Source organism: Armigeres subalbatus, chromosome 2 (assembly GCF_024139115.2).
Source record: "Armigeres subalbatus isolate Guangzhou_Male chromosome 2, GZ_Asu_2, whole genome shotgun sequence".
Lineage (NCBI taxonomy): Eukaryota > Metazoa > Arthropoda > Insecta > Diptera > Culicidae > Armigeres > Armigeres subalbatus.
Genome location: NC_085140.1, coordinates 159,668,289 through 159,683,546, shown reverse-complemented (window position 1 = coordinate 159,683,546; position 15,258 = coordinate 159,668,289). Strand labels below are relative to the sequence as shown.

The window sequence follows — 15,258 nt, the reverse complement described above, 5'->3', positions numbered from 1 at the left end:
AAGGACTACACATTCTATCATACCGGGAAATTGTATTCATTCGAATAATTCTTTCATATCGGGTAGATCAGTTCTTTTACAGAAATTTTTATCTCCCCTCCTTGCCTTATATCTAGCAGACGTGTTTATTTGTAGAAGGTATTATCTCCTCCTTTCGTCTAATATTGGGCAAATGCGTCCATTTGAAGAAGTGATTATCTCCTTCCTCCGCTTTATATCGACAAGGCGCGATCATTTAAATAAGACATTATCTTCTTTCTTCAATTTATAACAGGCAGATTTGTTTATTTGAAGAAGGCATATTCTCCCCTTTTCGCCCAATATTGACAAATGAGTAAAATGAGGCCTTATCTCCTTTGCTCTACTCCCGGTAGACGCGTTCAAATATAGACAGGCAGATAAGTTCATTCAAAGAAACAATTATCTTCTTCATCAATCGAAGCAAGTTTAATCCAGATCGCAAAACACTATCAACGAGTAATTAAATAGAATTAAAAAAATCCAATGTTTTGATGATATAGAGGAGCTGTTTCCGTTCCCTTTCACATAATATTTTCACATTCATTTAATCACGAAAGAAAGAAATGAACCCGATTCTGCTGTGTAAAAATAATCCCACACATTTTTTTTTTACAAATTTGCATGATTCGGCAAGAAATCATAAAATTTGTGTACACGGATTTTCGAATTTTGAACTAAAACCCCTCTTCATACGAGAGCTTGGCAGAAGAGTAGATTTCACGAAATGTCTTTCAGATTCGTAACGCGTAAAAAAGCTCCGCGATATAGTATACAACCCTTTAACTTTTTATTCTGCAGTTAAAAAAAAACAAAAATTAAACCACTACTTTGGCACATGGACCGATTCTCGAAACACTATACAGAAAATTCATCATTTATTCAGTTTTGAAGCGCTACCCGGGTAGAAGAAAACAGCAACATAATATCAAATTTTACTATTAATATATGAATAACTGAATAGCAAAATTTGATATAGTTGCTAAAATAGCAAAAATAATAACAGACATTGCTCTAGCAAATAACTCATAAATAACTCATTTTGCTATTGTAATAACAAACCAATAGCAAAATATTTGAAGAAAAGAAAATATCAAAATCAGTTATTATTGATATGTTGAAAATGCGAATGATAAATGAATAGCAAACTTTGCTATGATTGCAAAATGTGTTCTTCATTTGTTGTTCTACTCTTTCTTACAATAACATATAAATTACAAATTTTACTATTATAGCAAAACTTGCTATTGGGATGCTATTTTATGTTATTTATGAATAACATAAGAATAACTAAAGCTGATATAACAGCAAAATTTGTTATTATTATGTTATTTGTTTGTTATTCACCTCTACCCGGGTAGGATTACGATGAACAATTTCGGGCAAGTCTCTCAAACTATCTTATAGAAGTCTCTTAATCTGGCGTCTGCCACGTAAGAATGTAAACCAATTTAGGGAAGGGGGAAGAAATGATGATGCAATCATCGTCCACTGCAAGCCGAATATACCTCTGAACTTACCCCCAGCTTATACTGAATTTACTGTAGTTTTTAAACATTTGTGATAGCTAGGAGAAAGCAACTGATGGAATTTCTAATTAGATTTAGGAAACGCGGAAACCATTTCCAGTTCTAGCGAGTTCTGCTAGAACATGAAAAATATAAATAAAGATACAAAATAGGAGAAAGGAATGGACCTGGAACCCACGATCCTTTTGCGTATGAGTCAGTAGCAGCAGCCATATGACTATCAAGCCGCATTTATTCTACCTAATTATGCAAAAACAAAATGTTCGGATTCCGAATCTTCACATTATGTCTAAACATTAATATGCTTAACGCTTCCAAAACAGAATTCTTGAATCAACATCTACCGTGAAATCATCATAATACTCCATCTAAAAATTGTTTGAAATAATTGACATAACACATTATCAACTTAACTCTCACATTTACCTCTCACATTTCCTTTTTATTCACTCAAATAACTAGAATTCATAAAAATAATTAAAAATGAGTATAGAGTTTCTATAAACAAATAAGAGCTACTTCTGTTTGTGTCGTGTTGCCACATTTGCCTGTAGCTAATGTTTTGGAAGCATATGCCGATGCGTTTTAGACAATATGCAGCATGAATTACTGTATTACAAAAGTACACAACTTATGACTTATTCATTGCATATTTGCCTGTACTATGCCAATATGCCTTAGCAATGGTCATGTGAATCACGTTTCTATTAAAACCAAATTAATGAAACTGGTTAACAAGCGAAACGGTTTGATCCTCTACTTTTGAACATGAATTTCATTTTAAAAGTGGTTCACTGGAATGTACCCAAATATATGCTCGGTTTCCAGCTCTGTTCTACGGACTCTGACCATATCCCAACAGAGCAGAAAGCTCACAAAGGACGCCACCGCAGAAGAATTTTCCTTATGTGCACTGCCGATCGGCGAAGGACCAACAACGGAACCGCTTCGCACTGCACAGCGTGGGTTCCTCCACCACAACAACTGAGTAACGTAGCAGGTTCTCATTTGCTCCGGACATATCATCGGGAGCATCAGACTACGGATGTGGGTTCAACACTTTGACACAGCAGCACGAGGGAGGGCAAGGATCACTTCCATCAACCGACGATGCGATGGGTGTGCTCTTTTGCCACCCAGCCAGCAGCCGGCGACGATATCATTTTCCGTTGTAAAATTTGTTCTCGTTCGTTCATCTGGTGCAAGCAAACCTGAGGGACCGAGTGAGATAAACGTTTTGTTTGAGATGAAATTTGGATAAGTTTGTTAGTGCCACATTAAATATAAGCAGATTATTCAAATTTTTATGTTAGATTTTTATTTCACAGTATTGCAGTTTACATATTCATGATCGTCTGGCGGATTTTCTCAGAAAACAGTAAGTGTGATTTATTCATGAATCCAGAAATTTCGGTAGGAATTATTATCATGTTCGATGATGATCAGTGTTTGTTGAATCATACTCAATCACCGAGCCCAAGCAAACTGGGTTGCTTGGAATGTATCACCATTGCATTTTAAAAGAAAAAACGTTTCACTAGTTTGTTAAAATAAAAATCATATCATTCTAAAAGTTATTAAACACCAAACAAGACCTTACTTATTTATAATTTTTTTTCTGATATTCTCCATTCTTCTCTAGGAAACACTTGATTTTACTGCTTTTAACAGAGAGAATCACATAAAAATCCTACAATCATTCAAACTGATGAATTTTAGATTCATTTGAGTTTTTTCGTTGATGAATAGAGGTTTTTTAAACTAACTAATAGTTGGTATCTAAACCTCTCAATTAACATCTGGGGATGAACATGATAATAAACAATAATCTCATAAAAAAGGTCTGGAAGTAGAGCAATAATAAGATTATATACTTTATTTTGTACTGAAGGATGAACATAGATATGATCAAAATACGTTGCATATAAGTTTCTCTATATTTGCTACAAGAGATTTCGAAAATTCCCCATAATGACGCACATATTTCAAATGAATTCACCAATATTTTGTATCCCTTCACTGCTCGGGTGGATAATCCTACTAATCCGTACACTTTGTCTCTCCAACGACTATGTCGTTCGGTGAAATGGAATGACCACAATATCGCGCAACCAAGTGCCCCATTCGTTGGAAATGGCCACATTAAATAATGTCCATCATGCAGCCCGGACCGGACTAACCTCGACTCTGTATGGATTCAAACGGCATCGAGTTATTTTTTTCTTCCTCTCTCTCTCGAGTTCAACTTTGTTGTTGCACCTCCCAGGACTAGGTGGAAGCCTTGGCATCACATCGGTTGCTGTTTTGCATTGATGTGGGTCCTGGCTGCCCATCGGGGAAAGGTGGAAGATCAGATGAAGAATGACGTGTTTCTGTGGTATCGATCGATATTTACAGCTGAGCATGGGAAAGTTCCTTTTGTTCTTCGGTTCTTCGGTTAGAATGATAGTACTGATAGGAGAGGTTTTTTTTACATTTGTAGGAGTGTTGAATGGAACAATGCTTCATTGAGCATTTCAAGCGTCAGCAGTATAGAAACGATTGAATGTAAGGATATAAATCATGTAAATCATACATATCTATCAGATGCTCCGTTCAGTATTGAGAGGTTTCTTGTCGTTTTTATCTATGTTTTACTTCATTGAGGCAAATTATGATTCATAGTTGACTTTATATCATGCAATCCATTACCATTAGGTGGTTCTGTGATTTTCCAAGAACTTAAATATTCATAGGAACGATACAAAGTCGATGAGCCTGAGGCTTTAAACTTTTTTTTTGCAATTTCTGATCAACCAGGTATTTACATTTGGTTTTTTTTCAGGGCCCTGCTTAGCCGTGCGGTAATATGCGCGGCTACAAAGCAAAACCATGCTGAGGGTGGCTGGGTTCAATTCCCGGTGCCGGTCTAGGCATTTTTTCGGATTGGAAATTGATTTAATTATCACTTCTCACTACTTATATCCCACTTCTCACTGTGAAAAGTGAGTAGTGCGAAGTGAGAAGTCAGACATCTGACTACTCACTTCTCACTTCTCATTTTTCACAGTGAGAAGTGAGAATTTAGGAGTGAGAAGTGGAACGTCTCCATTCTCACTCCTCATTTGTCACTTCTCACTGTAAAAAGTGAGAAGCGTGAAGTGAGTGGAGAGACGTCTCACTACCCACTTCGCATTACTCACTTTTGAGAAGAAAGTTTTCATTTCACTTCTCATTCCTCATTTCTCGCTTCTCGCTGTAAAAAGTGAGAAGCGCGAAGTTAGTAGTAAGACGTCCCACTACCCACTTCGCACTACTCTCTTTTTATAGTGAGGAACGAGGAGAGAGAAGTAAGACGTCTCACTACTCACTTCTCATTTCTCACTGCTCACTGTAAAAAGTGAGAAGTGAGAATTGAGAAGTGAGACGTCTCTCTACTCACTTCTCACTGTGAAAAGTGAGTAGTGCGAAGTAGGTAGCGAGACGTCTCACTACTCACTTCGCGCTTCTCACTTTTTACAGTGAAAAGTGAGAAATAAGGAGTGAGAATGGAAACGTCTCACTTATCACTCCGAATTTCCCACTCCTCACTGTGAAAAATGAGAAGTGAGAAATGAGTAGTGAGACGTCTCACTTCGCCTTACTCACTTTTAACAGTGAGAAGTGGAATATAAGTAGTGAGAAGTGAGACGTCTCCCTTTTCACATCCTATTTCTCACTTTTCAAATGCCCTGTTCGGCCAAATAACTCTTTCGGCCAAATCACCTTTTCAGCCAAATGACCCTTTCGGCTAAATGACCTATTCGACCAAATGACCTATTCGGCCGGATGACCCTTTCGGTCAAATGAATTTCTTCCAGATGGGTTTCGGCTTAATGGTTTGTTCGATCTAGTGGCATTCGGCCAAACGACCCTTCCCCATTTTCATATATGTTCAAAACTGTTTGTTCGAGATATATTAATATTAAGAACAATTTACGGACTTCCGAGTGGCTATAATTTGAGGATTTTTTCCAGGGTCTCTATGTCTAAACCGCGTCAAATTATCGAGTTTTAACGGAAATGCATTGATCCCAAAAATAGATGATGTTACAAAAGATTATTTTCATAAATAAACTAAAGTTTTAAACAGTGATTGAAAGTCCTAACCGTTGAATCTGTACCATAAACTAAATCATTCGCCGTTCCGTTAATCTCGTCAATAGCAATGCTAAACGCACATGCCAACAGAATTTGGTTTCAATTAGATCCGTACCGTTGTATATCACTGTCATAAATCAGTTCAGGTGTCACAAACCAGCATATCGGTCTGGTGTAGTTTGCAACCGATCTGTACCGCACACTCGGTGCACTCTACCGAATATAGTCGTTGGTCGGGGATGCAGTAGAGCAATATCGCTAAGAACGGTGTGACTCTTATCGTTGGTATTCGGAAAAATAGTGAGCTAACCAAGAAGTACCGCACTAATGCTCGAGCCTATAATTGCTAAAAAAAAGAACTAATAGCCAAGAGCTGAGTTAATTAGAATAGAACATTATGGGATACTGGTAGATGTTATCAAATGTCAATGACCACTTTATAAAAAAGAAATATGAAATTAAAAACCGATATTCTCAATTATACCGAATTGGTGCCCACCTTGCAATACGTTACTCACTCTACGCCAACCACCAACAGCATCATCAACAATTCACTATGCCGCGACTTTGAAATAATTTAAATTTCACGCTTGTTGAACTTTGCTGATTCAAACAATGCAGTGAGCGCCGGTGGTCAACTGCATCCGAGAGGCAGTGCATCTCCGATGACGATATCGTTGCACGTCGCAATCTGACGGGGGCCGTGTCGTGGCACGACCGACACATCAGTCATCGATTTTTAGTTTCGCGATAAATGCACTCCGAACGGCGGATGTGGGAAGCCGACAAACTACAAAAAAAACCTAGTGTTTGAAACAGATGCATGTTAGATGTTTCCGCGCGGAAGTCGTGTCATCACTAGCCATCAGTTGCGTGGAAGGCAAAACCCATTCCGATTTGAATGTGGAAAACCGCTGGCTATGAACAGAGTGATATGGAACGCTGTTGATTTGAATCCAGAGCTCGATTCGGATCGCGAGACAGTCGATTCTGTAGAGAAGGATATCGCCGTTTATTGATCACTGTGAATAGGGATACCGCGATTTGTCACGAATCGGTTATTGCTGTGTGCGGTTAGTCGGAATAACTTCGATGACAGTAGTCCAATTACGTGATGAAATTTGAACGATGTTTGTTTGGCGGAACTTTAAAATACTCGATGACGGTTCATGCTATAACATCTGCTGGATTCAAGCAGGCCACAATATTTTTTTTTCAATCCTGTGAAGATAAAGCCAACAACGAATGCGTGTTTTTAGGATACTTAACATCAGTCTCCACTCCATGCATGTTGCTTGCAATGATATCAAATTTAATTTCAAAGTCAGTTATATATTTAGAATTTATCTCCTCTGCGTCTCAAGAAACTGTACTTCTAATTAACATCGTAGCTGTCTTCGTTCCAATACCGGTTTTTATGTTGTTTTTTCAAATGGGCTTATTGCCAGGGGGCTCTCAACGTAAGCAGTTTTGTGTGGGGGTGTGAGATGGGTAATTAAAACGAAAAAAAATCTGAAGTTTCCTGGAATAAATCAAGTATTTTCCACTGAGTCGTCCGTCGTTTATCGTCCTTCTAGAAATCCGCTGTGAATTTCGTATACGAAGAATTACTCCAACGGATACAGTTTGTTTAGCAGAATACGGGGCCGTGGTGTGGGTGTAATTGAGGTCTGCTATACTTGAATAGTTTCTACCAACAAGTTTATAGACTTGTAAATGGGATATATGAGGCCGTCGTGTAAATTATGCAGCCAGATAGTCTTCTTCTTCTTCAATGGCTCTACATTCCAACTGGAATTTGGCCTGCTTTTCAACTTAGTATTCTATGAGTACTTCCTCAGTTATTAATTGAAAGCTTTTCAATTCCCGCTTTCGCATGAGTATGTATCTTGTGAGGCAAGTACAATGGATATACTATACGCAGGGAGTCGAGAATGTTCCCAATCCGAAAACATTCTATACCGGACCAAGAATCGAACTCACCATCTTTGGATTGGCAATCCTACGCCTTTGTTCTCAAGGCTACCGAAGACTCCAGGAGCATTAATGTAGCCAGATGGTATACACTTCAAAATCAGATAGTATAAACTTTAAACCCAGCAGCCTTGCCGTTTATTTCGCCACGTGTTCCAGTTACATTATATTCAAGCTTCTTTTTCCACGAACAAAAACATCAATCCTTTAAACAGCTAAGCTGCCGCTAACCGCAAGTCGGGCACATCTGTATATGGACGCCATATACAGATGTGCTCGACTTGCGGTTAGTGCCAGTAAGAGCCTTTATCACTTGTTGGTAGGAAGGTATTCTTAGATTTTTTATATACAGTTTATGGAAAATATTGTGGTTTGAAAATAAGTCATTTCAGTTTATGTAATCATTGTATTCAAATTATCAAATCAAACTAAGCTCTATTGAGACAATGAAAAACTGGTACTAAAAATCCAATTGACCACTCAAAGATCAACAGTACTCGAATGAAGTTGCGCTTATCATACTGCTTCTGAGCTTTAACTATTAAAATTTCTTTTCATATTCGTTTAAAGTTCTTCATGAAGGAAAACTAAAATATACGATCATCGTTTCACAAACGTTTCAATTCAATTTTCCAAATATTTTGGGTTAAAGGGTTGCAAAGTAGCATCGAAATATCGCTGTATCAGGAAACAAATAGGCTAAGCTGAATATGACGAAAAACTTGATCATGTACAATACTTTCAAATTGTTTTTTGTTTGATTTTGTCTTTCTCGTAAAACTTTTTTTTTCTTCCAATAACAGTTCAGCTTTTGTATTTCATTTAGCATTTTATTCATTTTGAATTCACACTGAAACCAACATCAAATAACATATGTCAGAAAACAGAGACGCTTCCCTGAAATTCCAGATGTATTCCTAGCGAGAAATCCACGCATCATCAATATTCATAATCACGTACACCGTAACGTTGCGGATTTAACACTCAGTTTGGATGCTTTATGTGATACTTGTTAAAGGCTTTTTATCTATGCGTACTCCAACCGCACACTAGGGCTGATAACGCCTCTTTTTCTGACATCCTTTATCCGCTTCAGCAATACTGCTTCTGAGCCATACCAGAACCGCATTGAAGTCAGCTCTAAAATATGCGAGAAAACTGTTTGCGCTAGCAATCAGCCCCATTGATCATTTCTGGAAGCAATGATTTATCTTGATACGAGCGATACATGAAAAAAAATCTGCACCGTACCGAATACAATTCTAGCGCTTGAATAAATCGAGTGAAACGAGCAAGCATGCTGCAGCATATATGCTGGTGACATATAAATACTTTTTCTTAAATTTGCATAACAACAGCTCCGATTCTTCCGATGGAATTTTGTAACATGTGAAATCCTCACAGCCCCTTCTCGTCCGATCCGTGTCGGTTCGTATTCTATGGTACAGGCGTTCTCAAGCTTTGATACTTTAGGACACAGTTTCGAATAGAATCTATAACAAAAGGCCGAAGGACAAAACATCGAAAGACAAAAGGTCGAATGGAGAAAAGGTCAAAAGGATAAAAGGTCGAAAGGTTAATAGATCGAAGAGACAAAACGCCGAAATGACAAAAGGTCGAAACTACAAAATTATTCAAAAATGGAAAAGCTATAGCTTTGAGAATAATACAAAGCAAAAATCTGATTTAAGTATCGTCATCGGGGGTCATAATTGCCCAAATAAGGGTGATATTGGGTCATGTTTTCAATAACTTAGAAAGTGTTTATAATGGAATTGATGTATCTGAGCACAAGGAAGTTGAAGTGTAAAATAGCTATTTGAGCGATTCAGATATCCGAACTACAGACTGTTCGTGAGAACGACGATCAATCCTTGACTTGTTTCTGCAATTTATGGAGGATCGTGCTTATTTTGACAGAAGCGACACGTGTTACAAGTGCACGATCTAACAAGTGCTAATTATTCAGCTTCACCGTCCCGAGAACTGATAAAATTCATACAACGATCACTCGTTGGCTGCTGCATGCTCACTATAAATTGGTTAAAGAAATGTCCATGAAATAAGGAAGGAAAAAGTTATAAGCTAGACTTTGCTTTAAAAGCCGGTTTCCAAACTTGTTGTCGCATATTTTGTCGTTTTCATGTGTACAGAATTACAAATTTTTAAATTTTGGGCTTTCGACCTTTTGTCCCCTAGAATTTTTGTCTCTTTGACCTTTTGTCCCTTCGACCTTTTGTTCCGTCGACCTTTTGTCCTTTCGATCTTGTCCCTTCGACCTTATGTCTCTTAGACCTTTTATATTTCGACCTTCTGTCCCAACGCCCCCAAGTATACACTTTCGGTCATATGAAATTTTTGGCCTAGCCATTTTGAACTAGGGGCAGCAGGGACTATGTCCAAGGGCTTGACGACCCCTCCCCATGGCCACTGCGAGTTAGGGGGCCTGCCTAGGATGTGGTGGGGTTTGACAGTGGGCTCTGTTAAACCTCTACAAAAAGCTGCATGTGTCCATAAGCAGGCCCTATCAAACCCAGTCAACACATGAACGTATATGGTGTCGTGTAGGATGCTGAAGTGCAGGCGATAGAGGTACTTTTCCACATAAGATGTATGTATATCGTCTCCAATTTAGCATCTTGTATTGCACCATATGCGATTTTATGTAGATTGGGAAGCGACCGTGTGCCGCTCAAAGCGCACAAGCCCAACACGAGTGCCAACCGGCACATCAGGATTAATACCAGTGAGATCCTGATTACGGTATACTGGTCAAGGGAAGTGACACACACACGCGCGCGACAAACGGCATGTAAAATGAACGTAAATTTACATTCTTAATTATCGTCAAATAGAAATAAAATAAGGGTTGCTAAATAACATTAGCTTTCCGATTACTATCAATTATTTTCAATTTTAATTTCGTTTCTTTTTTACTTTTCTTACGTTAGTGAAATGATAACGCGGGCGCCTAATCCGAAATTCAAATGAACAATTGCTCACTTTGAGCGATTTATTGTTAATTCTCGCGAAGAATGAACAATTGAACAAATTAGGGAAATGCTAATACTGCTGTGTAGAAGTTTCATAGGTCACATCACTTTCCATGGTGAATCCCGAACTATGTAACTGATTACCCCTCCCAACTAACACTACTTCCTTCCCGTGGTAAATGTGGAGATGCAGAGGTATTCTCGGTCTCTAGTAGCAACAATTACCACACACTCACATTCCCTCCCTTACCCAACTGACTGTAAGGACTTGGCCGGCGCCGTTATTGATCAACATTTGCGAGCTGCTGAAACGTGCACTTCGAGAATAGTTGGTAAATCCCAACCACTATTCACTTGGATCGTAGTGCAATTTGCACCAGTTCTGATCAATCACGGAGTAGCAACCATTGATATGTACAGTCAGTCTAAGCTAAGCTAAGCTAAGCTATGAAATTTTTGGCCTAGCCATTTTGAACTAATAACCATTTCGGCCAAATGAAATTCAGCTAGTTGCCTTTAGGCTAAACGTTTTATCAGCCAAGTGGCATTCTAACGAATAACTTTCCGTCACACGACAGGAAGGGCCGTTTGGTCGAAGCCCATAAATCTGGAAGTTCTTTGGTAGAATATGTCATTTGGCCGAACAAATCATTAGGCCGAAAATGCCATTCTGCCGAAATTAGCATACGGTCGAAAATGCTGTTTTATCGAAACAGTAGTTTGGCAGAAAGGGACGATTGGCTGAAAATGTTTTTTTTTGCTAAAATATACATACGGTCGAAATTGTCATTCGTATGATTTATGATTATCATCAAAAGTTCTAATTCGGCTAGATAATATTTTCGGACAAACTGGGCCACTTGAGTACAATATGGTCACATCAGCCACAACCTGGAGGACAGATTGAGCATTTTCTGATTTGAGTCATAGCACGTCGTATAACACCTAAAAATAGTATTTTTAGGGTCCCTGGGCCATTTCGATCCAATCCGGTCACAATCCCGGGGCAAATCTGCCACATGCCGAAGGATCTGTGGAATGGCCATTTTCTAAATTGAATCCACGTAAGTCGTGTAGCTTCTCAAACTTCATGATTTCGCAATGCAACTATGGGATTGATATTTTCAGTGTTTTAGGGCCACTTGGTAAATCCAGTCACATCCACTTCAATTTGAAGAACCTACGGAACGATTCTAAATTGAGTCAAACAGGTGGTATGATACCGCCATGAAGCGGCTTTTCAAAGCAATTTTTTAAATTTAAAAAATGTCCACTTCGTAGGCCTTCTGATTGTGACTGATGTGACTGGATTGAACTTAAGCGAAACACTTTATTTTGTAAAATCATGATGTTTAAGGTGTGACATGATCTGTTTTGACTCAATTTGAGAAATATCCATTCTGGAGGTCCCCCGGTTTGGGGCCGATGGGGCAGGATTAAACCTTGGTGGCCTAATAACCCTGAAAATATCATTTCCATCATTGCTTTGTAAAATCATGAAGCGCGAGGAGTCACACGACTTATTTTGACTTAATTTAGAAAATGGTCATTCCCGGAGGTGTCCCGTATCATAACCGATTTTGCCAGATTGAACTCGAGTGGCTCTGGAGCCCTGGAAATGTCATTCCCACCATTGCTTCATGAAATCATGAAGGTTGAGGTGTCGCACGACGTATTTTGACTCAATTGAAGAAATTTTCATTCCGGAGGTCCCCCGGATTGTGGCCGGATTGAACCCGAGGGGCTCAGGAACCCACATTACGACTGTGAATTTTGTAGTTCGATTTTCGGATTGGCTATCAGTCATGAATAATAGCGTTGACAATTTTACGTCGGCGATGAAATAAAATTGTCAACGCTATTATTCATGACTGATAGCCAATCCGAATCGAACCTAAAAATATCGTACCCATAATTGTTTTGTGAAATCATGAAGTTTATGGTGTCAGACGACCTGTTTTGACTTGTAAGTTTGTAAATGACCGCTGTTTCAGGGGACAACTGACCCTAACGGATTCTGGAATAATTCTGCAACCTACTGAGGATTGACCTAAATCCAGTATGAATTGAAAACTGGGATCCATCCGGATCGAATGCAACTTGTTGCTAAGAAATCAGTAAAGAAATGTGGTTTGGAATGTGTTTAGAAAAGTTCTTTAAAGTTACATAATAAATGTTTCGAATGCTCCTTGTCTTTTTCATAGAAACGATAGTTGTCGTCCTTCACTTTACATAGTTGTTTTGAATAATATTTACTTTGACATTGTCCAATCATCGAGGCTTCATACACAAGATAACTTGCTTGCGGTGCTGTAGGGAGAGCATCGCGCTTGAGTTTTTCGGACAGAATCACATCGTTTCGCTCACTCGTCTTAAAATGATTTCGCTCTTAAAAGCGTCAAAACGCAATCGAGTCGCATGTTTTGTTTATATATGGATATATGGATTTATTAGCCAATGTTTCAAGCGACAATAGCTAATTTAATGCATTCAACAATGAAAAACCGTAAAAATCATGCAATGATACACATCGCGACTCGAATCATGAGCGATTCTCTGGCCCATAATTCTGATGGGATTAGACTCACGCATGCATGATTTGAATCGCCAATGAGATTTGAGAATTTGGGATTTTACCAACAATGCTGAGTGCCATGTGGTATTCAAACCTTTTCTAGATAGACCAAGAAGTTTTTGGGCAATGGGTTTTTTTTTGCTGATATAAATCTTTTATATTGTCTTGCTGTCCGTAATCTGAAAAAGTGACGTATACGCAAGGGGCAACTAACTCTAAATTTTCGACAGTATCCAGAAATACTAACAAATCTCTCTTAACTTTTCAAAAGGTCCTAAGTAACATTTTTTTCATTAATTAATTTGAATAGCGCAATCAACAGACCAATATAAAAGCTTTTGATTGCAGTACTCAAATTAATTCATGAAAAAAATGTTACTTAGTTCCTTTTGGAAAGTTAAGCGAGAAATACTAGCGAAAAACTACGTTGTATCTATGGTAAATTGATCGAAGAGCCCTGGTTGGGAAATCATGAAACACCACGCCACCCAGTCGATACAGTCCACCCAGCTTTAGGCAACACATGATTTCAGTCTCCTTTAAATTCTTTAAAAATCACCGAACAATTTTTTTTATTACTATTACTTTTTTAGCAATCTTTAGGGCCCACGTTTTTGTTTAATGTCATTAGAATTGTAATATGCGGTTTTGACGTTTTCTAGAATCTGTAGAAGGTAGAAATCAGGTGTTTTCAATACGGGGGAGCACTTTGGTTCATCAACTAACTGAAAAACGCCATAACAACCGAACTAGCAACCGTTTCTTTATTTGACAAAAATCATGGATACTAGACATATCACGAAATACTATTGCGAGACAATGAGTAATATTATCGCAAAGTTTAGAGTTTCCAAAAATGGTGTTAACGAGTACTACTTAACGAGCTCTTGAACAGAAAAATGGAAAACATGCATGTTGTAAAATGGCGGTTACGTCACTTTTCCAGATTACGGCAGTGTTACCGTTCAGACTTCATCTGTCATTTTTTGTTTAGTTCTTCAGATACAACTTCGAAATGGTTCTGGGCTTAGGAAAGGGTTTGATAATCCAAGGCTTGCTAAAAAACGGATTTCTCATTACCTTCAATTCCACAGTGTCCAGGAACCCAAAATATACTTACTGAACTATTTTAGTCACCTGTTGTAGTATTTGAATTTCAAAGTCAGGTAAATGCACGGCTACAAAGAAAGATCAATTTTAATTAGCTTGGTTTGATACTTGCTACAGTATAGAAACATTTCTCAATTTACAATTAAAAGCGTGAAAATGTTTCGGAAACTGTTGAAGCACGGCATACACGGCACGGCATGTTTTCTGTATACCGTGCTGTTGAAGGATGTTTGGTCTACTGACTCAGTAGTACTGAGCCTCATTCTATACAAAGTTCTTACTATGTATGTGCTCAATGAACACTAGATTGTGAAAAAGTTATGTCCCACTGGGGTGGGACTCCAACAAAAAACAAATTATATCAACTGTCACAATGTTTAAAGAATTATTTATTTTAAAAGCAAAACACAAGTAGCAGCATACAAACCAGTTATTTTTTAAATCATTCCTCGTCAAAGGAAATTCGTGCAGGCTGCGGGTTCGATTTGGGAACCAGTGCTCTATTTCTACGAAACCACAAATTTCACATCGCTGTCTGAAAGCTGTTGTTCCGTGTTCGGTAGGCTCAAACCATCAGCAATCACCATCGTCAGCCACGAATCTCATCAACGCTCACAGCAGTGGTAGCAGCAGTGATGATGACACGATGCTCTTGTTTGTTCGGTTTCCGCAAGAGCGAAATGTCTCCGTTAACCGCAATGTCACAATGTCACCAAGCGGAGCGCTTACCACCGAAATTTCTATTTCAGGGTCAACCAATATTTTCCACCTCCCCGAGGAGGTTACACTTTGTCAGTCATCCATGTACGAATATACACACGTGGGTGTGTGTATGGCAAGTATCAAGCATCCATCGGGGAGCACACTTCAAGTTCCACAACGCTCGTTAGTTTCCTCCGTCCATGTTGCTCGTTCAACTTAACAGAGCTTTCCACAAAGC

General features: G+C 38.5%; 1 protein-coding gene across 1 annotated transcript in view; it reads left to right on the top strand.

Moving 5' to 3' along the window:
* The window catches only part of LOC134211093 (protein scabrous), a 134,776-nt gene that overhangs the window by 114,942 nt on the left and 4,576 nt on the right, over positions 1-15,258 (top strand). The window lies entirely within an intron of this gene.